Here is a 24,382-nt window from a genome sequence, read left to right on the forward strand (position 1 = left end):
TATAACCCCACCCTCAGTGTTAGGAGAGTAGCTTATCAACTTTGATCAGAGATTTTCCTTTTCTATCAGATTTTTTTTTTACAATACTGGAAGAGCGTATTAGACTCAGTAGCTGTGAAAATGTCTGTCTACTTATGATAGCCAATTTCTCTCTCTGGGTACAAAACACTGAATGGTCTTTTTTTTTTCATTTTTATTTTTTTTCATTTCTATTGAAATATAGCTGATTTAAAAAGTTGTTTTAGTTTCAGGTATACAGCAAAGAGATTCAGTTATATATATATATATATATATGTGTGTGTGTGTGTGTGTGTGTGTGTGTGTGTGTATGTATATATATTTTCTTTTTTACATCTCTTCCATTATAGGTTTTACAAAATATTAATAATGGCCTTTAAAATATGTTGTATTGAAAGAACTGACTGGTAGGTATTTGATTTGTGTCTTTTCTCTAGCGTGAACTAGATATGTGCCATTGTACAAATCATTTAAACTTTATGGGTTTTGATTTTCTCATCTATAAAATGGGAGTAAATTTTGTTGTGCGGATTAACTAAGCAAGCATAAGCCACTTGAACACCCATGAAGGCATTCGTGCTATGTGAGATCACACAGGGCAGTGGAGATTGGAAACCCAAGCCATGCAACCTCAGCAAGATGACACTATCCCCAAGGGGGTAAAAATTGGTCGTTGAGGGCAAAAACATCATATTTTATGAATAATGCACAAATAGACATATTGTATATAAAACATCGATGTATAGCTTATCTGTGGTATTAGGATTTTACGGGGGAGGTAATTAGGAGAATAATGTTATAAAAAACTTTTGATCTGGGGTAATAAAAGAAGTGTTGAGAAACATTAATTTAGGCTATGGTCTAGTTTTCTCCCCTAAATGCCTGTAAAACCATGGAAGTATTACTTTTCCTGCTAGGTTCCATTTCTAATGTTTGTTAAATCGTGTTTGATCAAAATTGTTGTACCTACCTCACAGGGTTTTGCTGAAGATCAAATGAAACAATGTGTAAATACTCTGAGGTGCACAAAGTATTATAAATTATCAGGTATTATTGACACTTGGCCACAATGGCTAAGAATAAAATACAGTTCTTAAAGAAAAAAAAAATCTTACTATGTGGGACAGTGCAAATTCCATTTTGCAAATGAAAACTCATTTTTTAAATGAAGTGATGATAGTGACAACCTTGAAACTGGTCCTTCTCCTTGAGTGATTCAGGTATGTTACTAAATGCATTTTTAAAAAAGGTTGCTTGTTTCTCAATTTTGGCAAATAGTAAAGGAAGTAACTTTCTCTTCCCACAGGAACATTAGTTCTTACCTCTCATGTCCTGTGCCCTACCCTCCACTCCTCAAATCACACGTTGTCCTTGAACTATGAAATATACAGTGTTAGCTAGAATTGTTCCATCACCTATCTCCTTTCTTCTTTAACCCAGTGAATCCTACTTAATTTAGTTTATTTATTCACTGTTTAAAACTATATGTTTAAGACAAATGATGAGCTGGATGCCCTACTAGATACTGGGCATACAATAGTAAATAGAACAGACAAAATTCCTAAGAGTAGGTGCTGACATTGTTATATTTTATCTTAGAGGAGTGCTCCTGGAAAATAGCAACAATTAAGAAATCTTTCCATATAACCTAGAAATCCCACTCCTGGGCATATATCCAGAGAAAACCATAATTTGAAAAGATACATACACCCCAATGTTCATTGCAGCACTATTTTACAATAACCAAGACATGGAAGCAAGGTAAACATCCATCAACAGGTGAATGGATAAAGATGTGGTACATATATACAATGGGATATGACTCAGCCATAAAAAAAGAATGAAATAATGCCATATGCAGCAACATGGATGGACCTAGAGATCATCATACTAAGTGAAGTAAGTCAGACTGAGAAAGACAAATATCATATGATATCACTTATATGTGGAAACAAAAAATGATAGAAATGAACTTATTTACAAAACAGAAATAGATTCAAAGACTTCAAAAACAAACTTATGTTTACCAAAGGTGAAAGAGGGGGGAGGGATGAATTAGGAGGTTGGGATTAACATATACACACTACTATGTATAAAATAATCAACAAGGACCAACTGCATAGCACAGGGAACTCTACTCAATACTCTGTAATAACCTAAATGGGAAAATAATCTGAAAAAAAATTGATATATGTATATGTACAACTGAATCACTTTGCTGTACACCTAAAACTAACACAACATTGTAAATCAACTATACTCCAATATAAAATACAAATTAAATTAAATTGAAAAAAAAAGGAATTCCACTTTTCTCTGTTCTGGAAAAGGCTTACCACAAGGCAGAATCCTTCCCCATGTGACTTACACAAGATTCACAGATACCACCTTTGTTTACCTATTACAAGGCCAGACATGGGCCCTCTTTGCTTCATAAATGTTAGCTGAACTGCTTGTACTCACTGACCAATCTGGAAAAAAACACTTACTATATATTGAATTGACCAAACTCTAGTTACGCAGCTCTCCTTCCCCCGGGCTCCTGAACTTAGACACCCCTCCCCCATATCCCTCATCCGAGCCAACATACAAGCCCTCCTTATGAGCCTTCCTGAGAAGAGACTGTCCTCAAATAAAAGTCTCGATCTACTGTCCTATCAGACAGTCCTTTCACCCCACTCACTGGTACCCAGTCCTCTCTGGAAGATCACTTCAATTATGATCAGTGATTAACAGATTTGTTAGTGTTTTGACCTACATTTAACAGTTGCCTAAACATGTTAAGGTGGTAAAACAGTGAAAACAAGTGCAATTTTAAATTTGGAGATTACAAATTGCAATTTACACATAAAATCAGTATTTGTGCTGAATCCAGCAGGAGTGAAGAAGGGAAATTGGTATGGCAGGAATGAAAGTACAGAAAGATGACGTTTTCAGTAATCATTTGCAGAAAAAGAGTTAGAGTTTTAGTCTACTTCAAATTTTTCCTTTTGCAATTTTTTTGAGTTTTTGGAAGAAAATGAACAATTTGAATATAAACCCACATTTACAAAGGAGGTAGAATGTTTTAATATTTCATCTATCTATCTGTAGATTTTTAAGATAAGCATGACACAGTAAACTATTAAATACAGACTAAGTGAATGACATGTGGAAACTACCTAGTACATAATTCCTTTTCCTTTAATGGAGGTGAGAATTGACGTTTTACCATTTTTCACTGAGATACGCTTGTTTCCCTGGACCTCTCTTTCATTCTGAATCTCAATTTCTTTCAACATGAAAAATGGCATTGCAGCAATAAAACATTTTTTTCTCCTTTTTGAGATTTGCAAAACATCTGAGGATAGGAAACCATCTTCTACTATCATGTAAGAACAGGCCAAAAGGACTGGGCAGAAGAGAAAAAGTCTGGCATCACAGCCACATTGGTTGCCCCAGATCTCCGCCAGGCCCCTGCTCCAAAGGTGTGGAGAACCCAGGGAAACCAATTCTGGCAAGCATTTTGCAAGCATGCTTGTGTTCTACAGCACAACAAGGCACAGCGGCAGGGAGCAGGGGTGGTACAGCAGGTTGTGAAATGAGATATGGGCTTATGTCAGAGTCATTAAGATTTTCTGATAAATGGGCTGCAAATTAATTGGTGGTTCCACTAATTAATTTATTTGACTTGCTGAAATCCTCAATCCTGGCTATGGCTGCTGGCAGAGCAGAATGATACTTCAACATGGAAAGTATTATTTTTTTCCCCAAATAAATAATTTGAATTTAGGCTTACTCATTGGTAGAGCATCTCAAAATACATCAGCAAAAAAAGATTAAATGATGCAAAGTACTTTTTGTCTAGAAATATTTAAGTAATGATTTTTGAAATCAGAAGAGTAATCAAACTGCAAATCCTCATAGGTTTCTGTTGGATGGCATGTGTAATGCCCCAAATGCCATCAGTAGGCCTACATGGGATTTTTGTCATTGTTTCAACAGGCTAAGTATATATCTCTGGTCTAATGGAGAAGGGCCATCCAAATGGCAGGATTAGGAGAAGAATATAGGTAAATATGCTCATCTGCTTTAGAAATGACTTCTGATGTATGTATCTGTATCTATCATCTATCTATCATCTATCTATCTATCTATCTATATCTATCTACATATACATGCATATAGATTCATGTGTGTGTATGTGTATATATATCTTTTCTTTTTTAAAAATGAAAATACTTTCTTAAGAGTACAAAATGATTCAATTTGTGCCAATATGTCTCATTGGATTGTTATTGTATAAAGAAAAATAAAAAGTGCTTATATTTTAAAACATAACCATGAATCTGCTATGTATATGTGCTTAAAATAATTGTCATTTTAAGTATATATTTTAAAATGTATTTTCTACATTATTTCTTTATTTGTCTCTATAATTTCATTGAAGAGAAAAAGATATATTTTCACAACATCTAGTGCAGAAATATAAGGTAGAATGAAAAGTCCTGAAAACCCCACCTTTTCATAGAGACAACCACAATGAACACGTTTTATTAAACAAATACGAAATTGTAACTTACATATTTTATATATATGTATATATTTATTTTTATATATTACATGCTTTTCTTTTTGCTCACCTAGTATTATTTTTATTCATCTTCCTGTGTCATTGATTTACTTATCTTTCTTTTTAATGGTTTATATATAGTGCTCCACTTCATAGATGACTATACAATTTTTAATTTGAACCCATTAGTAGACATTTAGGCAGTTTCTAACTTTTTGCTGTTATAAATATTTCTTCATTGATAATCTTAGTACATAACATTTTATATATGTGTGTGTCGTTTCTGTTGAATAAATTGCTAGAAGTGAAATATTCTGCCAAAATATATGCACATAATTAATTTGTAGGTTGAGTAATCAACTGTTTTCTTTAACTATTTGAAAATATAGAAGTAATAAGCAAAAGCAGTTGAAAGAGGGAAAAGTAATGTTTTGTAAAAAACCTCATATCTCTCATCCAACTTTTATCTAGAAATTCTTATTTTATTACTTATAATTAGACTTCCCTGAATACTGACTTCCTTTTAAAGATATATATTAAATTATGTTATTATCTCTTGAACACTCTAGAATGAGCTAGTCATCATTATTTGAATGTCGATATGTTGTATGTGCCAGAAGTTCATGTTTAAGTAAAGATTTTAAATAATTATTAGACACACAAATGGGAAGATTGGGGAAATTAAAATATATTCTCAACAACTGAATTATTGACCTCATTCCCATTAGGGTTAGCTAATGATAAGCAATTTAAAGCAAAAACCAAATTTGGCAAAACTCAGCTGTAAAAATCTAAAAATAAGTCCACATTTTCAAATAATTAATATTAAAAATAGGGTCTACCTTGTGGAAGTATTAACAGCTAGTCTGGAAGAAATGAATGGACATAGAAGCATACCTGCTTTATGTCTTAACATGAATATCCAATCCATCACTCTCTTATTTGTGCATGGAAGTGTTCTTTTCAGGTCATTCTAAACTTTGTAGTAAATTATTAAAAGTATTCAAAAATCATATCACTAAGATGTAACCTAGTGAAACTTTTTTGTAATTATGTTCAAGGTCAGTACAATCAGAGTTTAACATCATGTATTCGATAGAGAAAGAGCCCATCTTTCTCTCTCTTTGTCCTTCCTTTATTCTCTATAGCTAGTTACTGGACACCAGCCATCAAAAAATAAATTGACTAATTATTCACAAGTCAGGAGGCATGCATGAGTTTCAGAAGGCTTGCAAGTTGACTGTCTTATTCCCTAATCAAAAGCAGCTGGATGAGGTTTTCCCAGAGGATATTAACTCCTAAATTTTCCAAAGTAACACCTGGAGACTTAGCCAATTAGCCTCTACATTTTTCAAGCAGTGCATTGTTTTGAATCTCATCTGTTCTTTCTTTCTTTCTTTCTTTCTTTCTTTCTTTCTTTCTTTCTTTCTTTCTTTCTTTCTTTCTTTCTTTCTTTCTTTCTTTCTTTCTCTTTCTTTCTTTCTTTCTTTCTTTCTTTCTTTCTTTCTTTCTTTCTTTCATTTATTTTTTTTGTGGTATGTGGGCCTCTCACTGTTGTGGCCTGTCCTGTTGCAGAGCACAGGCTCCGGACGTGCAGGCCCAGCGGCCATGGCTCACAGGCCCAGCCGCTCCAAGGCATGCGGGATCTTCCCGGACCGGGACACGAACCCATGTCCCCTGCATTGGCCGGCGGACTCTCAACCACTGTGCCACCAGGGAAGCCTCATCTGTTATTTAAACGACCTAAAGCTTTTATGCTCTTGTGTTGAAAGTTGGTAAATGTGAAAGAGTATCTGAAAGAATTTCTTGTTCATGGATTGTTACTGAAATTCCAGTTTATGGCTCTCCAAAAGTGAAATATTCTTCTCCAAGTGGCTCTTGTTAAGCAGCTAAAAGTTCTATTTACCTGACATAGCTCTTTAATTCCATGCTCAAAAATCCTTTAATATAATAGAAAATATTGTAATGTTTTAGTTACTTTGAAATCATACAGAACCAGGTTCAAATTTCAGTTCTGTGAATTATTAATAACACAACCTTGGACAAATCATTCTAACCTCTTTGTGCTTCAGTTTCCTTATAAAAATTGTGCTTAGGACTGTGAAATAAGCTGAAGGAAAAAATCACTTTTTTCAATATTACATATAAATAATTATCCTTTAATCTGGAAATTGAGTTCAAATGATTAATAAATCTACATAAAGTAATGTATCCATTTCTATTAAGGTATAATATTAAATTGTTTTATCTGAGCTGCAATTTGCTATATACACAATATATCTTTAGATAAATGATTTTAATTATACAAAACAACAAAGTCTTTAGTTTTAACATTTTAAAAGAAATATCCAAATTTGAATATACTCTATCTTTCTGAATTCGACTCTTTAGTATTATTAGTATTCCCCATTTATCGGGCTTAACACAATGCCTTTGCATATAATAGTAAAATCTTTATTATACTTATTTTTAAGCAGACACTGTATGTGATTTATATTTATAACTCACTTTATGAGGCTAGCTACTATTCCTATTCGAATTTTCTAGATGAGAAAATTGAGGAACAGGACAGTTTTGAAACTTACCCCAATTTACAGTTAGTACACATCCAAAGTCAGGATTTGTTCACAGGTAGATTATCTCCCTAGCACATGCCTTTAGCCAGCATGCTCTATTACGTATTATTTTTCACTGAATTTTAAAGAATCATATGTTAGCAAGTTGAAACACATCATTTGCTATTGGTAACGTATTTTCCACTGATTTTAACATGGCTATTTGTGTTGGAAAAGTTGATTTGTGTGTTCTATTTGACCTAAGAAATAAATCAAACAATTAAACATTCCCAATTGAATTGTATTATCAGGTCTTTTCTTTTTTAATTTTTAATTTAATTTTTATTTTATATTGTAGTATAGTTGATTTACAATGTTGTGTTAGTTTCAAGTGTACAGCAAAGTGATTCACTTATACATATAAATGTACCCATTCTTTTTCAGATTCTTTTCCCATATAGGTTATTACAGAATATTGAGTAGAGTTCCCTGTTCTGTACAGTAGGTCCTTGTTGATTAATTGAGGAAACAAATCCTTACAATTCATCGTTTTTGTGAAAGGCAGGAGTTTACAAAATGTTTTCCATAAAACACCAATATTACTGAAGTGATATTGGTTAAAGTTTCCAGGTAAAATAACTGGCCAATTCTGCCCCTTGATTGGGGATCATAAAGTAAATTAAAGTCTTTGAGAGGTCTTGCAGAAGGGAAATCTGTTTAATTTCTTCTAACCCAACATTGTCTAAACTTGGTTGAGCAGAAACACTTGAGTAAGTGAGTATCTTGTTTCTTACTGTTCTGCAGAGAATAATTTGAGAAATGCTAGTGTAAGTGACTCATCTTGACAAGGGATTCTTATTCTTTGACACTTGGTTTGTGTTTTTAATACCAGAAGACTCAGAAGCATTTTCTTTTCCCACTTTTCAGCCCATCTTTTAAATCAACGATTGCAATAATAGTCTGGGGTCCCTGAGATAATTACCCACAAGCTGTTATTTGTTGATGAGTGTGCCCCATCAAATATACAAACATACATGGTCCAATACAAGCAAAATGAGGGCATTTTTATGTCAACAGGATGTACCCAGGCAAATAGATAAAGGAAGTTTCATGAAATAAGGTGGCCGGGAAGCATTTAAAAAATACACATTGGATTCTCAGATGCTCCTAATAATGGATATAGTCATAGGCAAAAATAACCAAAAACTATCCCACCTCTGTTATCCTCTCCTCCAAAAAAAGACATGTCATTCAAGCCTCAGGAATGTGATAGTGTTTTCTGAAAGATAGTGATCAACCTAGAGCTTGTGCCTACAAGAAACTCAATAAATATTTGTTGAGTGAATGAAGGAGAGAATGAGACAGACGTTGAAGCTCAAAGATAATATTGCTTGAACAGCTACAGAATCCACAAACAGGGCTGTCTTCATAACCACTCAGTAGGGGACAGCCTATTAATTTTTTTCAGAGCTACCTGACTGTGGAACTTTAATTACTATCCATAATGCTATCTCCTTATAGGAAGCCCAATAGTATATAAATCCTGGTGGAAAATTTATACTTGTTCTTGTTTTGTGAGAGATTTTCATAAAAAACCATATACCTATCAAGGCATTTTTCTCATTCAGTGTGTTTACCTTTGTATTTTATGTGCCGATAGTCTGCTTCTTGAAATTACCTCCTTGCTTTCGAGAGCATTATATTTTATTAATCCTTTGATTTCTCTGTTTTCTTCAGACGTTTCACTACAGGCAAATATCAATATATTTGCCCTCTTTCCTTTTTCCATTTCCTTCCACTCTCCTTTCCACCACCAACACTCTGTTCCTTTTCACTGTCACAATTCCAATTTTTTACTCAAAGAAAGTGGTTGGCAAAAGTTTCTCTTAAGCTAAATGTGATTTTTACAGAACACAGACTCTGAGGTTTTTCCAAATTCTGCAGATATTTTCAACTTGAATATTCCACTTGCAATTGAACTCATATTCCAAAGAACTCTTCCATTCCAAAGCCACCTTTACATCGACCATCTTGGAGCCCCCTTCTGACTCCTTCCAAGGAACCCATTTTCTTATTTTCTTTGAGAAGTTGTTGCTGTTTCCAATTGTAAGAGACAGTCTTGAGTTTGGTGTATTCTGTTGCCAACCTCCTCACGGGTATAATCCACAGAAGAATCAATTTGAGCTGCAGCTTTTGAGAAGCTTGAGCACTACCACTTACTATTTTCCTTTCATAGGTGGTTGTTGGGGTCAAGCCTTTTGAAAAACATGTATTCAGTTAAAATGATAATGCCTCACAGTCCTGCTATGCTTGGTAATTACCTAAAATATTAGTAACTACAGTCAATAATATTTAAAAGACCTAAATTGAGTTTCTTTTACCTAACCTAAATTTTCCTTGACCCTTTCTCTTACCTCTGCATTCTAGAATATCTGGAATCTCTCTATGCTTTTTCAGACTTCCTCGACTAGCTAAAACATAGGGCTTCCTGAAGGGTGCTACTTTCACTACATTTCTTTTGAGTAGACACTCTTCATTTTTCTACAACTCATGGGTATAAGTGGCATCAGTAAGTACCCAGGTATACTTCAGGGTCTATTACTATTCCCTGCATATATTTTAAAAAGAAAGAAAAGAATCTACCTCTATAAGATTCTTGCTATTTATTTAGACAATCATTTTGGTCCTCATCCCTGTCATCTGCTATTAACTTGATCACTGTGTCCTAAGTTTGGAAGACTTTGTGACCTATTTCACAGTTCTCTTCCTATTCCAAGTCCTGTCATCAGATATGGTGATGATGTCAATCTGGTGACCTATTTCAAAATCCAGTTTCCTATTGCCTGAGCACTTCAATTCCAATAATTAGGGTAACTTAAAAATAATGATTCTAATGGAGACAGTTCTAAGGGTGAAAAGGGATGCTATTCAGAATTGCACCAACATTAAATCATAACTTACTTGGGGAAAAAAATCAGAGTACATGGTCACTCTCTCAATAATGATTATTTTCTCTCTACTTCAACTACACACTCCAGAGACTGGAAACTGGAATGTATTATGATCCAATATAAAATAAATATATAGATAAATAAATTAATAAATGATTTGAATATCTGACTACAGCCACATATCTTCCTATTCTGCAAATTTTAGATCTACTTCAAGGCATCTTGGATAGCATATTGCCAGATTAAGATGTCCAAACTGATTACAACCATCTTTCATTTGGTTCAACATTGTAATCACAATTTGTACTTCCTTTATTTCTCTATTTCTTTAATTTATTAAGCCTATTTTGTTTTTACGTTATACTTTCTCCACTTGAGGATTCACTGTGCATCTCTTCAACCAATTCCTTGTCAATATCTTTACTTCCTTTTCCTTGTTTCCTTTCTGATATACCCACCTCACAAAATTTCAACCCTTGATCAATCTATTTCTCATCTTCCTCTTTAGATTCGATTCTCTCTAACACCATCAGATTAAAGAATACTCAAATGTCTTACATCTTTTAAAAATGCCTTTTTTTCCTGAACCCTCTCCAGTGACTACCTTAACTTTCTCATTTTTTATGGCCACATTTTCTATTCTTACATATTTACTAAATACAATACACACTGCAATAGATATACTTACATGGTACTAAAGTCATTTTATGATTTGCTGTTGACTACTTTTCTTTGCCACTCTTTAGAAACTGTGCAGTCTTCCAAGGCAACAACTAGAGTGTATTCTTATTTATTTCCCCAACATCTATAAGAGAGCTTGGAACACAAGCCAGTAACTAATAAACATGGTTGAGGACATTAATACCTGATTTAATAAATATGTACAGAGGTGATGCAATACACTTGTGGACATTCTTTCCCCATCAGTTTTACATGTAGTATTATATTTCCCTTGTACTTGTCTTTCTTGTCTATTATCACTTATCTTTCATTAAGCTTAATCCCAAAGTAGTCCAAGGTAAGTAAAATGACTCTAAGGAGTCCTTGTAATTTGGCATACTTTGGGTGATCGTCTACTCTCTATTCTTTAGATGCACTCTGTGGAAGACCTGTCAAATCCATCCTGTCCAAATGCTATTGGCTTTAATGCAGGCAGATTCTCCATAGGCATTATGACAATACTGTGAAGAACATAAGCAAAGCCCTGTGCCTTTCACTGGCTATATGCCCTAGAAGGAAGCTAAATGTTCTTAATTGCAAGTGTTCCACTTCTTGGGCTAAAGAATAGAATCTAGATGTTAATTTTTCAATAATTACCAATATTATTCATTTTTCCTACAATTATGCTCCATTACCTATATTTAAAGCCAGATTACTGGTATAGCCTGCAGTGTTCTTCAATGATCCAATCCATCCCCTATTTGAACAAAGCAGATCAGCCAAACCAAACTGGTTCTCTGAGCTCCCTGAGTTCTTCCATGGCTGGCTAAGTTTGTACCTGCTATTTTTCCTCCCTGGAATATTATCACTTAGTCCCCCTTGCACTTAGTTATTCTTACTTGTCCTTCAATGCCTAGCTGAGATATTAAGTCTTCAGAGAAAACTTTACTGCTATTTCCTAGTGGAGTTGAGTATCTTCAACTCTGAACTTCGTCAGCATCTTGATGTATAGCTACAACATCAACATCATAGAGGTATAATTATTAGTGCTCTTTTTTTCAAGTTTTCACAAGTCTGTGAGATCCTTGAGGGTAGATGCTATTCTGTGCATTGTGCATAAAGCCACACAAATAGGAATCATAATAAGAAAAGAAACTCTCAGTCTCCACACCACAGTTTGGACACTGAAAACCAAAACTGTGCCTTACTAGCTATATCAACCTGACTTTGCTATTACACTGTCCTCATTAGATGGCTTTATTTTTCTGAGAATCACATACCCAAGCAAATGGCTTAATTGTTCATTATAGGAACTTACTGAAATAATCAACAGATATTTTGCACCCTAAAAATTTTAAATAATTTGCCTCACAATGTTTGCCTTATTGGTTTCACCAAGGAAAAATATGATCTTTTCCCAACCTTAATCAAGTCCCCATTTTGAAAGACTTGTTCCAAATCAAACTTCTACTTCTCGATAAATTCCTTTTCTTCCTTTCTTCCCATGAGACAATGCCAAAATTCTGCAGAGGTGGTGGTCTTTCTCTCTCTCTGGTGATAATCAATAGACTCAGCTTTGTCCTATCAACAGATTGTTTTTTGATTATTTGAATTAAAATAAACTAAATAATACACTTGTTTCACAAAAATGTGGGTTAAATAAGATTTCAGCCTCTTTATAGTATTTCATGTTAAAAACTTAGGTAATAAAACCTTTTATGCTTTTTTGAGGTATCTAAAATACTCAAACTCACAGAAGCAGAAATACAGTACGGTTGCCAGGGCCTGGGAGGTGAGGGAAATGGAAAAGTGTTATTCAATGGGTGAAAATTCTCAGTTAAACTATACAAATAAGTTCTAGAGACATGCTGTTCAACATTGTGCCTGTAATTAACACCACAGTATTGTGAGTTTTAAAATTTGTTGACAGGGTAAACCTCATGTTAAGTGTTTTTATCAAACACACACACACACACAAGGACACAGGGAAACTGGGAGGTGTTTGATATGAATATTACCTTAATTTTGGTGAGGGTAACACACCTGTTTGCATATACCTAAATTCATCAAATTATACACATTAAATATGTGCAGTTCATATATACATTATAAATTAATAAAGATATTTTAAAAAAGAAAATATTTTTTGGTATTTCAGGGCCATAAAGTTGGATTATTCATAAGCAAAATTCAGTCAACAATCTTGAATACATAACCATTATTCACTGTCAGGGGCTCAGATTTAGCCAAGAATTAATAGAAGGGAAAGAACATTTATTGGATACCTACTGTGTGTCTCTCGGCTTGATACTTTGCATGAGTAATCTCCTTTTGCTTAGATTTTGAAGATTTCTGCTCATTTAAATCAAACTTGTAAATCATTTTAGACTCTTTCCCAATACTACTTCCAATTGAGGTTAAATGGTTAATATGCATTTAAAATGTAATCAGGCCCAACAATGATTCATTATCTGGTTCAACGGTTCATCGTTTCACTCTCAGTATACAGCCAAGAGCTTCATCGGAGAGCCAGGCTGCATCTGTCATAGGAAGCAAACTATCATACATAGTCCATATCAGCCTTGTATATTTAAACCAGGTTGATTCATCCACATATCAACCACCTGGTATTAGAAATGATCCATCAAAACGCACCATTATTTGCCATATGAACTCTCTCACATACCTTCCCTTTATCTTTATTTGTGCAAGTCTGGATAAATCTTTCAATTATAATCAGCAAACAAAATATAAGATTAAATAAAAAGTCATTTCTTCTGAAAGAGATATCTGGGAAATTTTATGGGAGATGTGGGATTTAAACTGGGCTATGAATAAATACAAAGTTGTTTAATTTCTACCTTCATGTATCTTTGCTTGTATCTTGTCTCTCTATTTTTGTCTTTGTACTTATCAGCTCAAGCTTGAGTTTGGACTGACAGCTTTCTCTATATAGACCATGTTAGCTACTCTAGCCCCAGTGGTTCAATTCCTAGTTCTAGTCTATCTGAACACTTTGGATTTCTTCTTAGCTACAAAAAGGAATAGGAAATCACACATTTATGTAAACTATCTAATTGAGCACATGTCATTCAATGCTACAGAAAGAAAGTGAAGGAAAGTTGCTTTTCCTCTTCTTTTCCATTCATAATCCCCAAGACAAAGGAACTCTTCATTTAGGCCATCTACTGCTTAAGATAGACAGGATTGATGGCAAGTTAAAAATGATTTTACCTGTGTCTGACTTACTTCACTCAGTATGACAGTCTCTAGGTCCATCCACTTTGCTGCAAATGGCATTATTTTGTTCTTTTTTATGGCTGAGTAATATTCCATTGCATATATGTACCACATGTTCTTTATACATCATATGATATCACTTACATGTGAAATCTAAAAAGAAGGGTACAAATGAGCTTTTCTATAAAACAGAAGTAGAGTCATGGATGTAGAAACCAAACTTATGGTTACCAGGGGATAAGGGGAGGAGGGACAAATTGGGAGTTTGGGACTGACATATATACATAACTATATATAAAATAGATAACAAATAAGAACCTGCTGTATAGCACAGGGAACTCTACTCAATACTCTGTAATGACCTTTATGGGAAAAGAATCTAAAAGAGTGGATTGTATGTATATGTATAACTGATTCACTTTGCTGTACACCTGAAACTAACACAACATTGTAAATCAACTATACCCCAATAAAAATTAAATAAATAAATAAACTATTCTGAATAATGAAAAAAAATATGATTCTACCTGGGCCATGTCTCAACTGCACCGCCCTCTGCCAAGACTTTTGACCAGGTACTGACATCAAGGTGGCACCACAGTATCAAACGCAGAGCCTACTCCTCACTGAATCCTTTTCCCTAGGTTGTTTACACTTCATGAGCAAAACTCTATGACACAGAGAAGTTGGGTGGATTCTTTCATTATTGTAGTCTTGAATATTTTGGATTCTTTCATTATTGTAGGCTTGAATATTTTATCTTGCTTAAGAAGTACAAATATGGGACTTCCCTGGTGGCACAGTGGTTAAGAATCTGCCTGCCAGTGCAGGGGACACAGGTTCAATCCCTGGTCCAGGAAGATCCCACATGCCGTGGAGCAGCTAAGCCTGTGCACCACAACTACTGAGCCCACGCATGGCAACTACTGAAGCCCGTGTACTCTAGGGCCTGTGTACCACAACTAGAGAAAGCCCGCAAAGAGCAACAAATACCCAATGCAGCCAAAAACAAATAATAATAATTTAAAAAGAAGTACAAATATAAGAGAACAGATTGATGGTTGCTTGAGGCAGGGAGTGAGGGATATGTAAAATAGGTGAAGGGACTCAAAAGATACAAAGTTTCAGTTATAAAATAAACAAGTCATGGGAATATAATATACCACATGATGACTATAGTTAATAATACTGTATTGCATACTAGAAAGTTGCTAAGAAAGTAAATCTTAAAAGTTCTCATGGGCTTCCCTGGTGGCGCAGTGGTTGAGAGTCCGCCTGCCGATGCAGGGGACACGGGTTCGTGCCCCGGTCTGGGAGGATCCCACATGCCGCGGAGCGGTTGGGCCCGTGGGCCATGGCCGTTGAGCCTGCGCGTCCGGAGCCTGTGCTCCGCAATGGGAGAGGCCACAACAGTGAGAGGCCCACGTACAGCAAAAAAAAAAAAAAAAAGTTCTCATCACAAGAAAAAAAATGTAACTATGGTTACAGATGATATCTAGGCTTACTGTGGTGATCATTTCACAATACATGCAAATATTAAATCATTAAGTTGTATGCCTGAAACTAATATAGGTTAATTGATATACAGTCAAATATATTTCAATATAAAATACAAATGTAATAAGGAGACATATCAGAATATTGTCCTCAGCCATAGAAAGCAATGAAAAATAATCTTAATTTGCCTGTCCACAGCAGTGTATGTAGACCATTCAGTATGACTATTGTTTTGTTTCCACCCTATGTTATTTACCAAAATCACCATATTTTGTTGCATTTCAGCCTCATTTTATAAATCAGGAATCTGAATTCTAGGATAATGGGTGACTTTTGCAGAAAAGCATAAGAGGAATTTGATCCAATCTTATAGACCCAAGGGTATTTCTAGAACCCCGAAGGCATTATTAAAATATGGCATATTTGTGTTCAAAGAGCCACATCTGTATTCACTTCCTGTATTTCATTCAATATGCTTATGAATGTAATGCCCAAATTCTCAAATAAAAGCACTTATGAATTCATCTGAAATTGCTAAACATTTCACAAAGCAAAATCTGAAAAGAATTAATATGCTGAGTCTATTCATTCTTTGCCTTTAAGGGATCCAATCTGTATTTAAAGGCTGAATTATTTATTATAGTATGGAACCAGGATTTTTTTTTTAAATCACTCCTGTAAACTGTTCTTATGTATTCAGAACTACAACAAGCCTTTTGCTGTTAACCATTCCCTGATTGACAAAGGACTTAGATAGTCTTCAACTAACAAAAATTTCATTTAGACGAACATCAATATTTTAGCAAACATTTTGAAAACACGTGCATTTTTTGAGTAGTTTTCTACAAGATAACATAGGAAAATGACAAGTCTTTCACCTGTAAAAACACAATACTATTTCTCTTTCTGAACTGAATGGTGGTAAAAAGACTAAGAAACAGGCACAATCTGTAAGGTCTTGCCAAAACACCCCCCAAAAAGAGAATTTATGGTATCCACCTGCCCAGTCTCAGTATAAGTTAAGGGCTGGAACTGTGGTTTTTGAGGGGAGAAAAGTATAGGGAAAGAATAAAAAGTTTGCCATCAGGGTAGCCTGGCTTTCAATCACACTGAGCATATCAAATATTTATTTCTTGTCCACACAAAGTCCATTGTTATTCTCCATGTGGAAACTCATTGTTCCAGGCTGACTGGTCACATAATTTTATGGCTGTACCATGTGGAATGTGTTGTCTCCTAGGGCAATGTAGCAAAGAAAAGAACATTGAAGGGTCCCCCACCTACATTTAAGTGCATCAGTCCAGAACTGACTCATGTCAGTCACTTCTGTTCCCAACACAGAAATAGTAACTTGACCTTGACTAACTGTAGAAGGAGTGGAAAACTGTAAAACCTCTCTACGTCTGGAAGGAGGGGAAAGCTGGTAAAGTCTCTCTAGCACTAGATATGTGACCAGGGACATTTTACAATCACTCAGAGCCTCTGTTTTCTCATTTGTAAAATAGGGAATCCAGAAATTATTCCATAAATTTGTTATGAGTTGGAGTTGAATTAACATATGCAGATATCTGACCTGTGGTCTAGCACACAGCACAAATTTAGGAAATAGTAATTTTCTTCTCTCTATTTTTTTGGCCCTCACTAACCGTATAACAGTTTATTCATTTATATATTTCAAAATGATGCTCCCATTGTGACTGTTCTCATTAGTTTCTCTCATTTTTCATCATTTTATTTTAAAATTTAAAAAAATTAAGTACTTTCAAATAGACAATGCCTTGTATTTTCCCAAGAAATATAAAAATAAAATTAATAAATTGTTTAATAAGACATTTAAAACTGTTATTTCTGTGAGTCACAGATCTTATTTCTGATGACAAATATAAATATTGTATTATCATAAAATTGTAGATTCACCTGGAGACTCTGGTCAATTTTTTTTTTTTTTTTTTTTTTTTTTTTTGGTCCTGGAGAGTTGCCTTGGTAAAATATTGAGGGAAAAGGCAAGTGGCATTGAACCTGTAATCATTCTACCTTCCTGAATACTAGTAAATCACTAAATAAAGTTTATTTCTTTTATTTATCTCTAAACAAAGAGATTGATTCTTTTTTTTCTTCTGACATTTAGTATATTGCATTCTCTGCTCCTTGGTGATGGAAGGCCCTTCTGAAGGATTCCCAAGACAGTTCGTGAACTTAACAAGGACTAAAGATGAAGGTCTGTAACACCTATTAAGCCCTTATCATACGCCAAGCTATGCTTCTCACTTTACATAAGCAGCCTTATTAATCATCATATGAAAAAGCTATTATTATCACCATTTTAAGGATGATGAAGAGGAGATAGAAAGGCCTTTAAGTGATGTGTTTATCTCATAAAGGTCATAAATGCAACTAGGAGATTTGACTTCAGGTAAAATTTAGGTTCCTTCTGCCACACTAGAGTTCTCTTATGGGCACTAGGTAATTTAATCAACATCACAAAATTAATATGGAACAATACAAAATAAAACTTTGAACTCTGTTAACCTGAAATCATGGCAAAGCAAACATTATACTGGACAAGTTAAATAGAGAAGGAAGATTTTATTCAAGGTTATCACAATAGGATAAAGAGACAAGAATGCAGTCTGAACTCAACTCCACTGAAAGGAAAGGTAGGAGACTTGGGACGGGAGGATCATAGGACATTTGTGTTTGCAAATTGGCCTTACCCCAAGGAAAAATAAACTTACAACTTGGAGCAAGGTGCCCACCCTCTTACAGAAGTTAGCCTCCTACCTCCCACAGAGAATGGGAAACAGGGGCACTTTCTTTCTTGATGATTACATTTCAAAGGAATCATCCTCATGTCCTAGAGAAAGCACTCTTGGGTCTTAAAATTGGCAAGAGACTTTAAAAAAAAAGTTGGATCTCAGAGGAGCAGAGAAATAACTTACGGCATCTAAATTAGATGCCCAAAGAAAAGGGGTGGCGATTCTGTGATTAGGTCATTCTGTGAGGGTCAGGATGAGAGAGAGGTCAGGGGCTGAGGGGCAGGAAAAAGACTGCGTAGGGTTTAGTTATGCTGAGGGAAACACTAAAGTCCTCTTGGTCACCACTATGCAAATAGTTCTAACAGAGCACTTAATTTGAAGTATAAAAGATGCAGAGTGAGAAAACAAAAATAAACCCTTTTGTTCAGAAGGAATATTTTCTCACTTGTATGCAGTATGTAACATCCGAACTCCTGGGTTTAGCAGCAGTGGCTGTTTCAGCCATGAGTGGGCAGCCTAGAGGGTGGAGTAGAGGTTGAATGTTCAGGAAAAGCTTTCCCTTGGAAGATGTTAGTGAAGTAAAGCCCCAGCTAATATGGGGGATGTTAGTTCATGTGGAGGAGGGGCTTATTGTACTGCAAAGAAGAAACCACAGAATTCAGATCTGAAGCCAAATCAAGCTATAGCAGTGTTACAACTACCCCAAACTCAGTGACACCAAAGTACAGCTATTTTATTTTGCTCATGGATTTGGTAGGTCAAATATTCAGACAGGACACAGCAGGAATTACTTGTCTGTACTCCAGGAGATGTGGAGCCTGAGCTGGGAAGACAGTAGATTGGACTAAGGGACCCACTTCCAAGATGGCTTCTTCATTCACATGTCTGCTCCTTAATGAGCTAGCTACGAGGCTGCCCTCAGCTGGCAGTGTCAGCTGGCAGTGTCAATCAGGATACTGACTGACAGGTGGCCTCTTCAGTGTAGCAGCCTCAAAATAGTTGGACTTCTTACCTGACACCTCAGTGTTCTTATGTGCTGCTCAGTGAACAAGGTGGAAGCTGCATATTCTTTTATGATCTAGCCTCTGAAGTCATACATAGTGACATATCTGTTGTCCTCTATTGGTTGACTCAATGAGAAGCTTACCCAGAATCAAGGTGGGGAGGGCAAGGGACATCCTTCCTCTCAAGGGAGGAATGTCCAAGAATTGGGAGCCATATTTAACGCTAACATAGTTTTTAAAAAGACGAAACGGAGGCAATTTTGGAACTGTAGAAGTTCCAAACTGAAGACCAAAGTGTTGAAAGGGAGACCTCATTGAAAGATTGTGGTATATTGTGTCATAAAGCAGAGTCTAAAGATCTTGAGACCATGATAAGTTGATCATGAATACACCTGGTGTTTCCCTTATTCTTTGGTGTAGATGAACACCTTTGAAGATTGCAAAACTTATTCTCTAGGTTTTGGATCTCACCTTCTTAAATAGTGGTGATACTGGTGATATCCTGTAAAAAAAGTTTTGGAAACAAGGGTTTCAATCTTGGCCTTGGGCAAGATATTTTACCTTCCTGAGACTTTCTGTATTCTTTTAAAAGAGTATATTAAAATCTCTCTAAATGTTCTGCTATAAGTTTAAGATAATCATGCTATATAAGACTTAACACCATGCGGGATGCATAATATACCTAAAACAAATGTGTATTCTTTTGTCGAATATATATCTAGACTTTTTTGTTTGTGGCAGCTGACCCAATGAATGTTGGGTTGGATATAATAGAGGATAATATCTTCTGAAGAGGATGGATGGTGCAACTGTCCTGGGGAGGAATGGGGGAAAGAGAAGAAATTATTTCATGGTTTCCAATCCTGATGGTGAATTAGAATTTCCTGGAAAACTTGTAAAAGAAATACATATTCCTAAGCTTCACTCTAGACTTACAAAATCAGAATTTGGTCATATGATGCTCCGAATGCTGTAGTTTTCAATTAGGTCTTCAGTTAATTCTAATGTAGCCAGGCGGGGTGGCAGCAGTCTGAGAGGCATCGCCAAATATTTTACATTATGCTGTAAAAACTCACCTGGGCTGTAGCCATAGATGCATTTTTTTTCCCCAGAAATGGTAATTGTGATCAATCACTAAACAAAGTGTTAGATGACATCTGTCAACTCAGGATACCTGAATGGTAAAAGTAATTATAACCTTTCTGACTTTGTTTTTAGCAGCAACAAAATTAATTTAAAACAACTTTCTTTATGTTGATCAACATCCTGGCAATCTGCCTGCCTAAAATCAAGGTAACAAATATGTAAATAGAGAAATTTAAAAGTTATTCTGTAGCATTTTAGAAGTTTAATAGTGTAAAATATGTTCATAAAAATAATTCAAATGCGCTCTTAATATATACTGCTGACTTAGAAGTTGCCATTGATTTTTTTCTGAATGTGTGCAGATACCTGGTCAGTTATTATTATTTACTACATTGGCATTTTTCTAAGGTGCTTGAATCATACAACATATATCTAATTTGGGGAGAAGGGGGAATCCTCAGCAAAAGTTTTATTCTTTCCAATTCTACCTGCCAAAATTAAACATTATTCTCCATTTCTACAAACCCAACAGAACAGATAAATTAGAAAGAGGGAGAGAATACCAGGTGTCTGAAGATGTGATGAAAGGCTGTTTATAGCTTTTCTCATAAATATTAAAGACCTCCTTCAGCTACTTCTACTCTCAAGTCTAAATGACTCTAGCAGATTCTGAAAGGTTTATCTGCATCAGAGTTACCACCTATAGCTTGATTTCAACAGGATATTAGTGAGCTACCACCTGAGAGGGTTTCTAGGAACCAAAGATGGGTGAAACCCCTGCCTCATGTCACACCAAGCTTGCTGTGCTTCTTTCCAGAGGAGGAACTGTGGTCCCTTACTGTGAAATACTCTGGGAAGTGGGTCTTAAAATTTTCGAGTCTAACAATTTATTATCTATTTAATAACAGAGTGAAAAACAGCACTATCCTCTCCATCCCAACCTACCCATTCATCTTCCAACTAGGCTTTAAATACTCGATTCTTCAATACAAGACAGTACAGGTTTTATGGAACACTGTCAAAGGCATGTTTTTCTCTCAACCATGATGATACAGAAAGCGAACCGATCAACCTCATGAAAACGAAATCCAGATTACAAGCATGGGTTAGCTATGGCACCCTCCCGGACCAGGGCATGAACCCCTGTCCCCTGCATCGGCAGGTGGACTCTCAACCACTGCGCCACCAGGGAAGCCCCAAGAAGACCTTTTTTTAAAAATATATCTTGTAACTTAGAAATCTTTCAAAGAATCATAAAAGTAGATGTGGATTCACCTATTAAATAATCATTCAGTATTTCAAACTAGTCAAATTTATTTTTCCTTGAGTGATGAAATCAAATGTTAAGCTTCAGTTTTAATGCTGAAAATTTAATGCTGACGATTAGCCTCATTTAAAAGTAGGTGACTCTGTGAATGTGAGTTGGATTTATTCAGATTATTAATATTAGGAACAAAATATGCAAGCTCCATAAACAATGTATAGAGTTGAACATCTAACATTTAAAATGCCATTTGAAATTTTCATATCATAAACTTTCATAGAAACATACAACAGATTCCAGTAAAAAAAAATTAAAAAAAGGACTCCAACTAGGATTACAAGTAACTCTAAACAAAATAAAATTAAAATCCTCTGCCCCAAAACTTAAATAAAAATACACTTAGTAATGATATTTTATGACAATATTTTCCAACAACTTTCTTAACCGGTGTTATTTTTCTATGAAACATATAATGATAGCTTACACATAATAAAAGTTTCATAGTTTTTCTCTCATGCTGTTCAGATTCTCAATACAAATATCATCACTGTTTTGACACCTTACTTGAAAGAATATTTTTTAAATGCCAGACACTTAAGAAGGTTGTTTCTTTTTTTATATATTCACTTTTTGTTAATCTTCTTTTAAAATAAACACCTGAAAAATGAAGAGAGCAGCTATATTGGAAACGTCTTCCACCTGCTGTGTGAAGATTTCAAATATTCTTAGCCTTTAAATTAATGTCTCAAGTGTTTTGGATTCATATTTTTGAGTTATTTTCTATACTCTTTTTAGGATATTGTACTAATTGTATTTTCACAAATTTTTTTTTGTGCTTTTAACATGCTTATTACAATGTCAATGGCACTGCCTTGATAAAGTATTCTCTGAGACTTACGAGTTTCTTCCTAAGTGTCAGGTGGCACCTTGCTTTCAGCAATATTGTATGTACATTTTTACAGTTAGATTTTAATTCTGTTTGCCTAAAATATTTGATAATATTGAGTTAATGCTGAAAGAAGCTGAGAGTCTTCTTTCAAAACACATTTAGTTGTGTTTTGAATGATTTGGAATTTAACCACTATTTATTAAAATTTTATTACAGAAAAACATTAAAGATCTGAGTAAATTCTATTATCATAAAAAGTAAATCCCAATGCAAAAATAATCTGTGATAATTAGAAATCGGATATTCTAGAGATCAAGTGATTATGTGTAAGTTTTAATACATTGTTTTACTTCATTTACTTTTATCAATGTGGTTGATATTAAGAAATTGTTTGTTACTAATATTTGATACTTCACTTTGAGTCTGATCAAATCTCATAATTAAATGGTCTTTGAATTTGTTTTCTATTTTCAATCATACTATTTCTAATTTTAAGAGTAATTATTCTATTGCATCAAAAATGACCATATGTTTTGTATGTGGGTGTGGATATATATGCGTGCATAAAACAAGAAACAGTACAAAATTATAAGTGCTGTCTTGTTACATGCTGTTGCCACAAAAAAACTGCATCTTACCTGTTATTGATATTATAAAACGGACTGGTTTTCCATGCTAAGAACTTATTCCAGCTAAAACAACTGAATATTTCCTGATACATCTTAAACATGAAGACATTAAGAATTGAATGAAAATCTGAAGAATGGATACAATTTGTAAATACAGAGAGAATCAGGATAGGTTCTTCATGTAAGGAAAATAATTCACTAAATTGTTTAAAGGTAGAACTGAGCATATTGTGTTGGGTCAGAGGTGTCTGGGGTTGAGGGTGTAGTGAAGGAGACCAGTTTGTCTATAATGAAAACTTTAGGGGATTAATAAATGCTAATGGTGGAGGAATAAAGTGGAGCAGTATTCCTGAGAACTATGATTGCCTGCCTGGAGTTCTTAATTTTCAGTTAGAATACTGGCAGTTGAGAGTCCTTAAAAGATTTGTGGTGCAGAATTAAATTAAATTAAATTAAATTAAGTATAAATTAATTCCTTCAAAATATTTAGTCTAGGGCCTCCCTGGTGGCTTAGTGGTTGAGAGTCCACCTGCCGATGCAGGGGCCACGGGTTCGTGCCCCAGTCCGGGAAGATCCCACATGCCGCAAAGCGGCTAGGCCCATGAGCCGTGGCCGCTGAGCCTGTGCGTCCGGAGCCTGTGCTCCACAACGGGAGAGGCCACAGCAGTGAGAGGCCCACATATGGCAAAAAAAAAAAAAAAAAAAAAAAAGTCTAGTTTAGAGAATGTGATAAACTATTTTTTAATTGAAATATAGTTGTTTTATAATGTATTAATTTCTGATGTATAACAAAGTGATTCAGTTATACATGTATATACATTCTTTTCCATTATGGTTTATCATAGAATATTGAATATATTTCCCTATGCTATACAGTTGGACCTCGTTGTTTAGCGATTCTATATATAACAGTTTGCATCTGCTAACCCCAAATTCCCACTCCATCCCTCTTCCACTCCCCAAGAAAGTGATAAATGTCAGACAGCAATGTGGATTCAGGAAAAGGGACTGAGCCAGAGATGAGATGACAATACCTTGGTGAGGGTGTTGGCACAGAGACAAGGAAAGAAGCAAAGAGCAAATCAGAGATGTTGTCCTAGATGTACCTTTTTTTTTTATGTCATCTTATTTTCACATGACTTTTCAATGTCATTCAGACTTGAGAGCATTATCTTTTGTGTGAATGACAACAACAACAAAACACTACACAATTAGGCAATGTGGTCTACACACTTATTTCATCAACTAGGGCAAATCTAATGTGCTAATGATGCTTGTATC

The sequence above is a fragment of the Hyperoodon ampullatus genome (assembly GCF_949752795.1).
Source record: "Hyperoodon ampullatus genome assembly, chromosome: 7".
NCBI lineage: Eukaryota > Metazoa > Chordata > Mammalia > Artiodactyla > Ziphiidae > Hyperoodon > Hyperoodon ampullatus.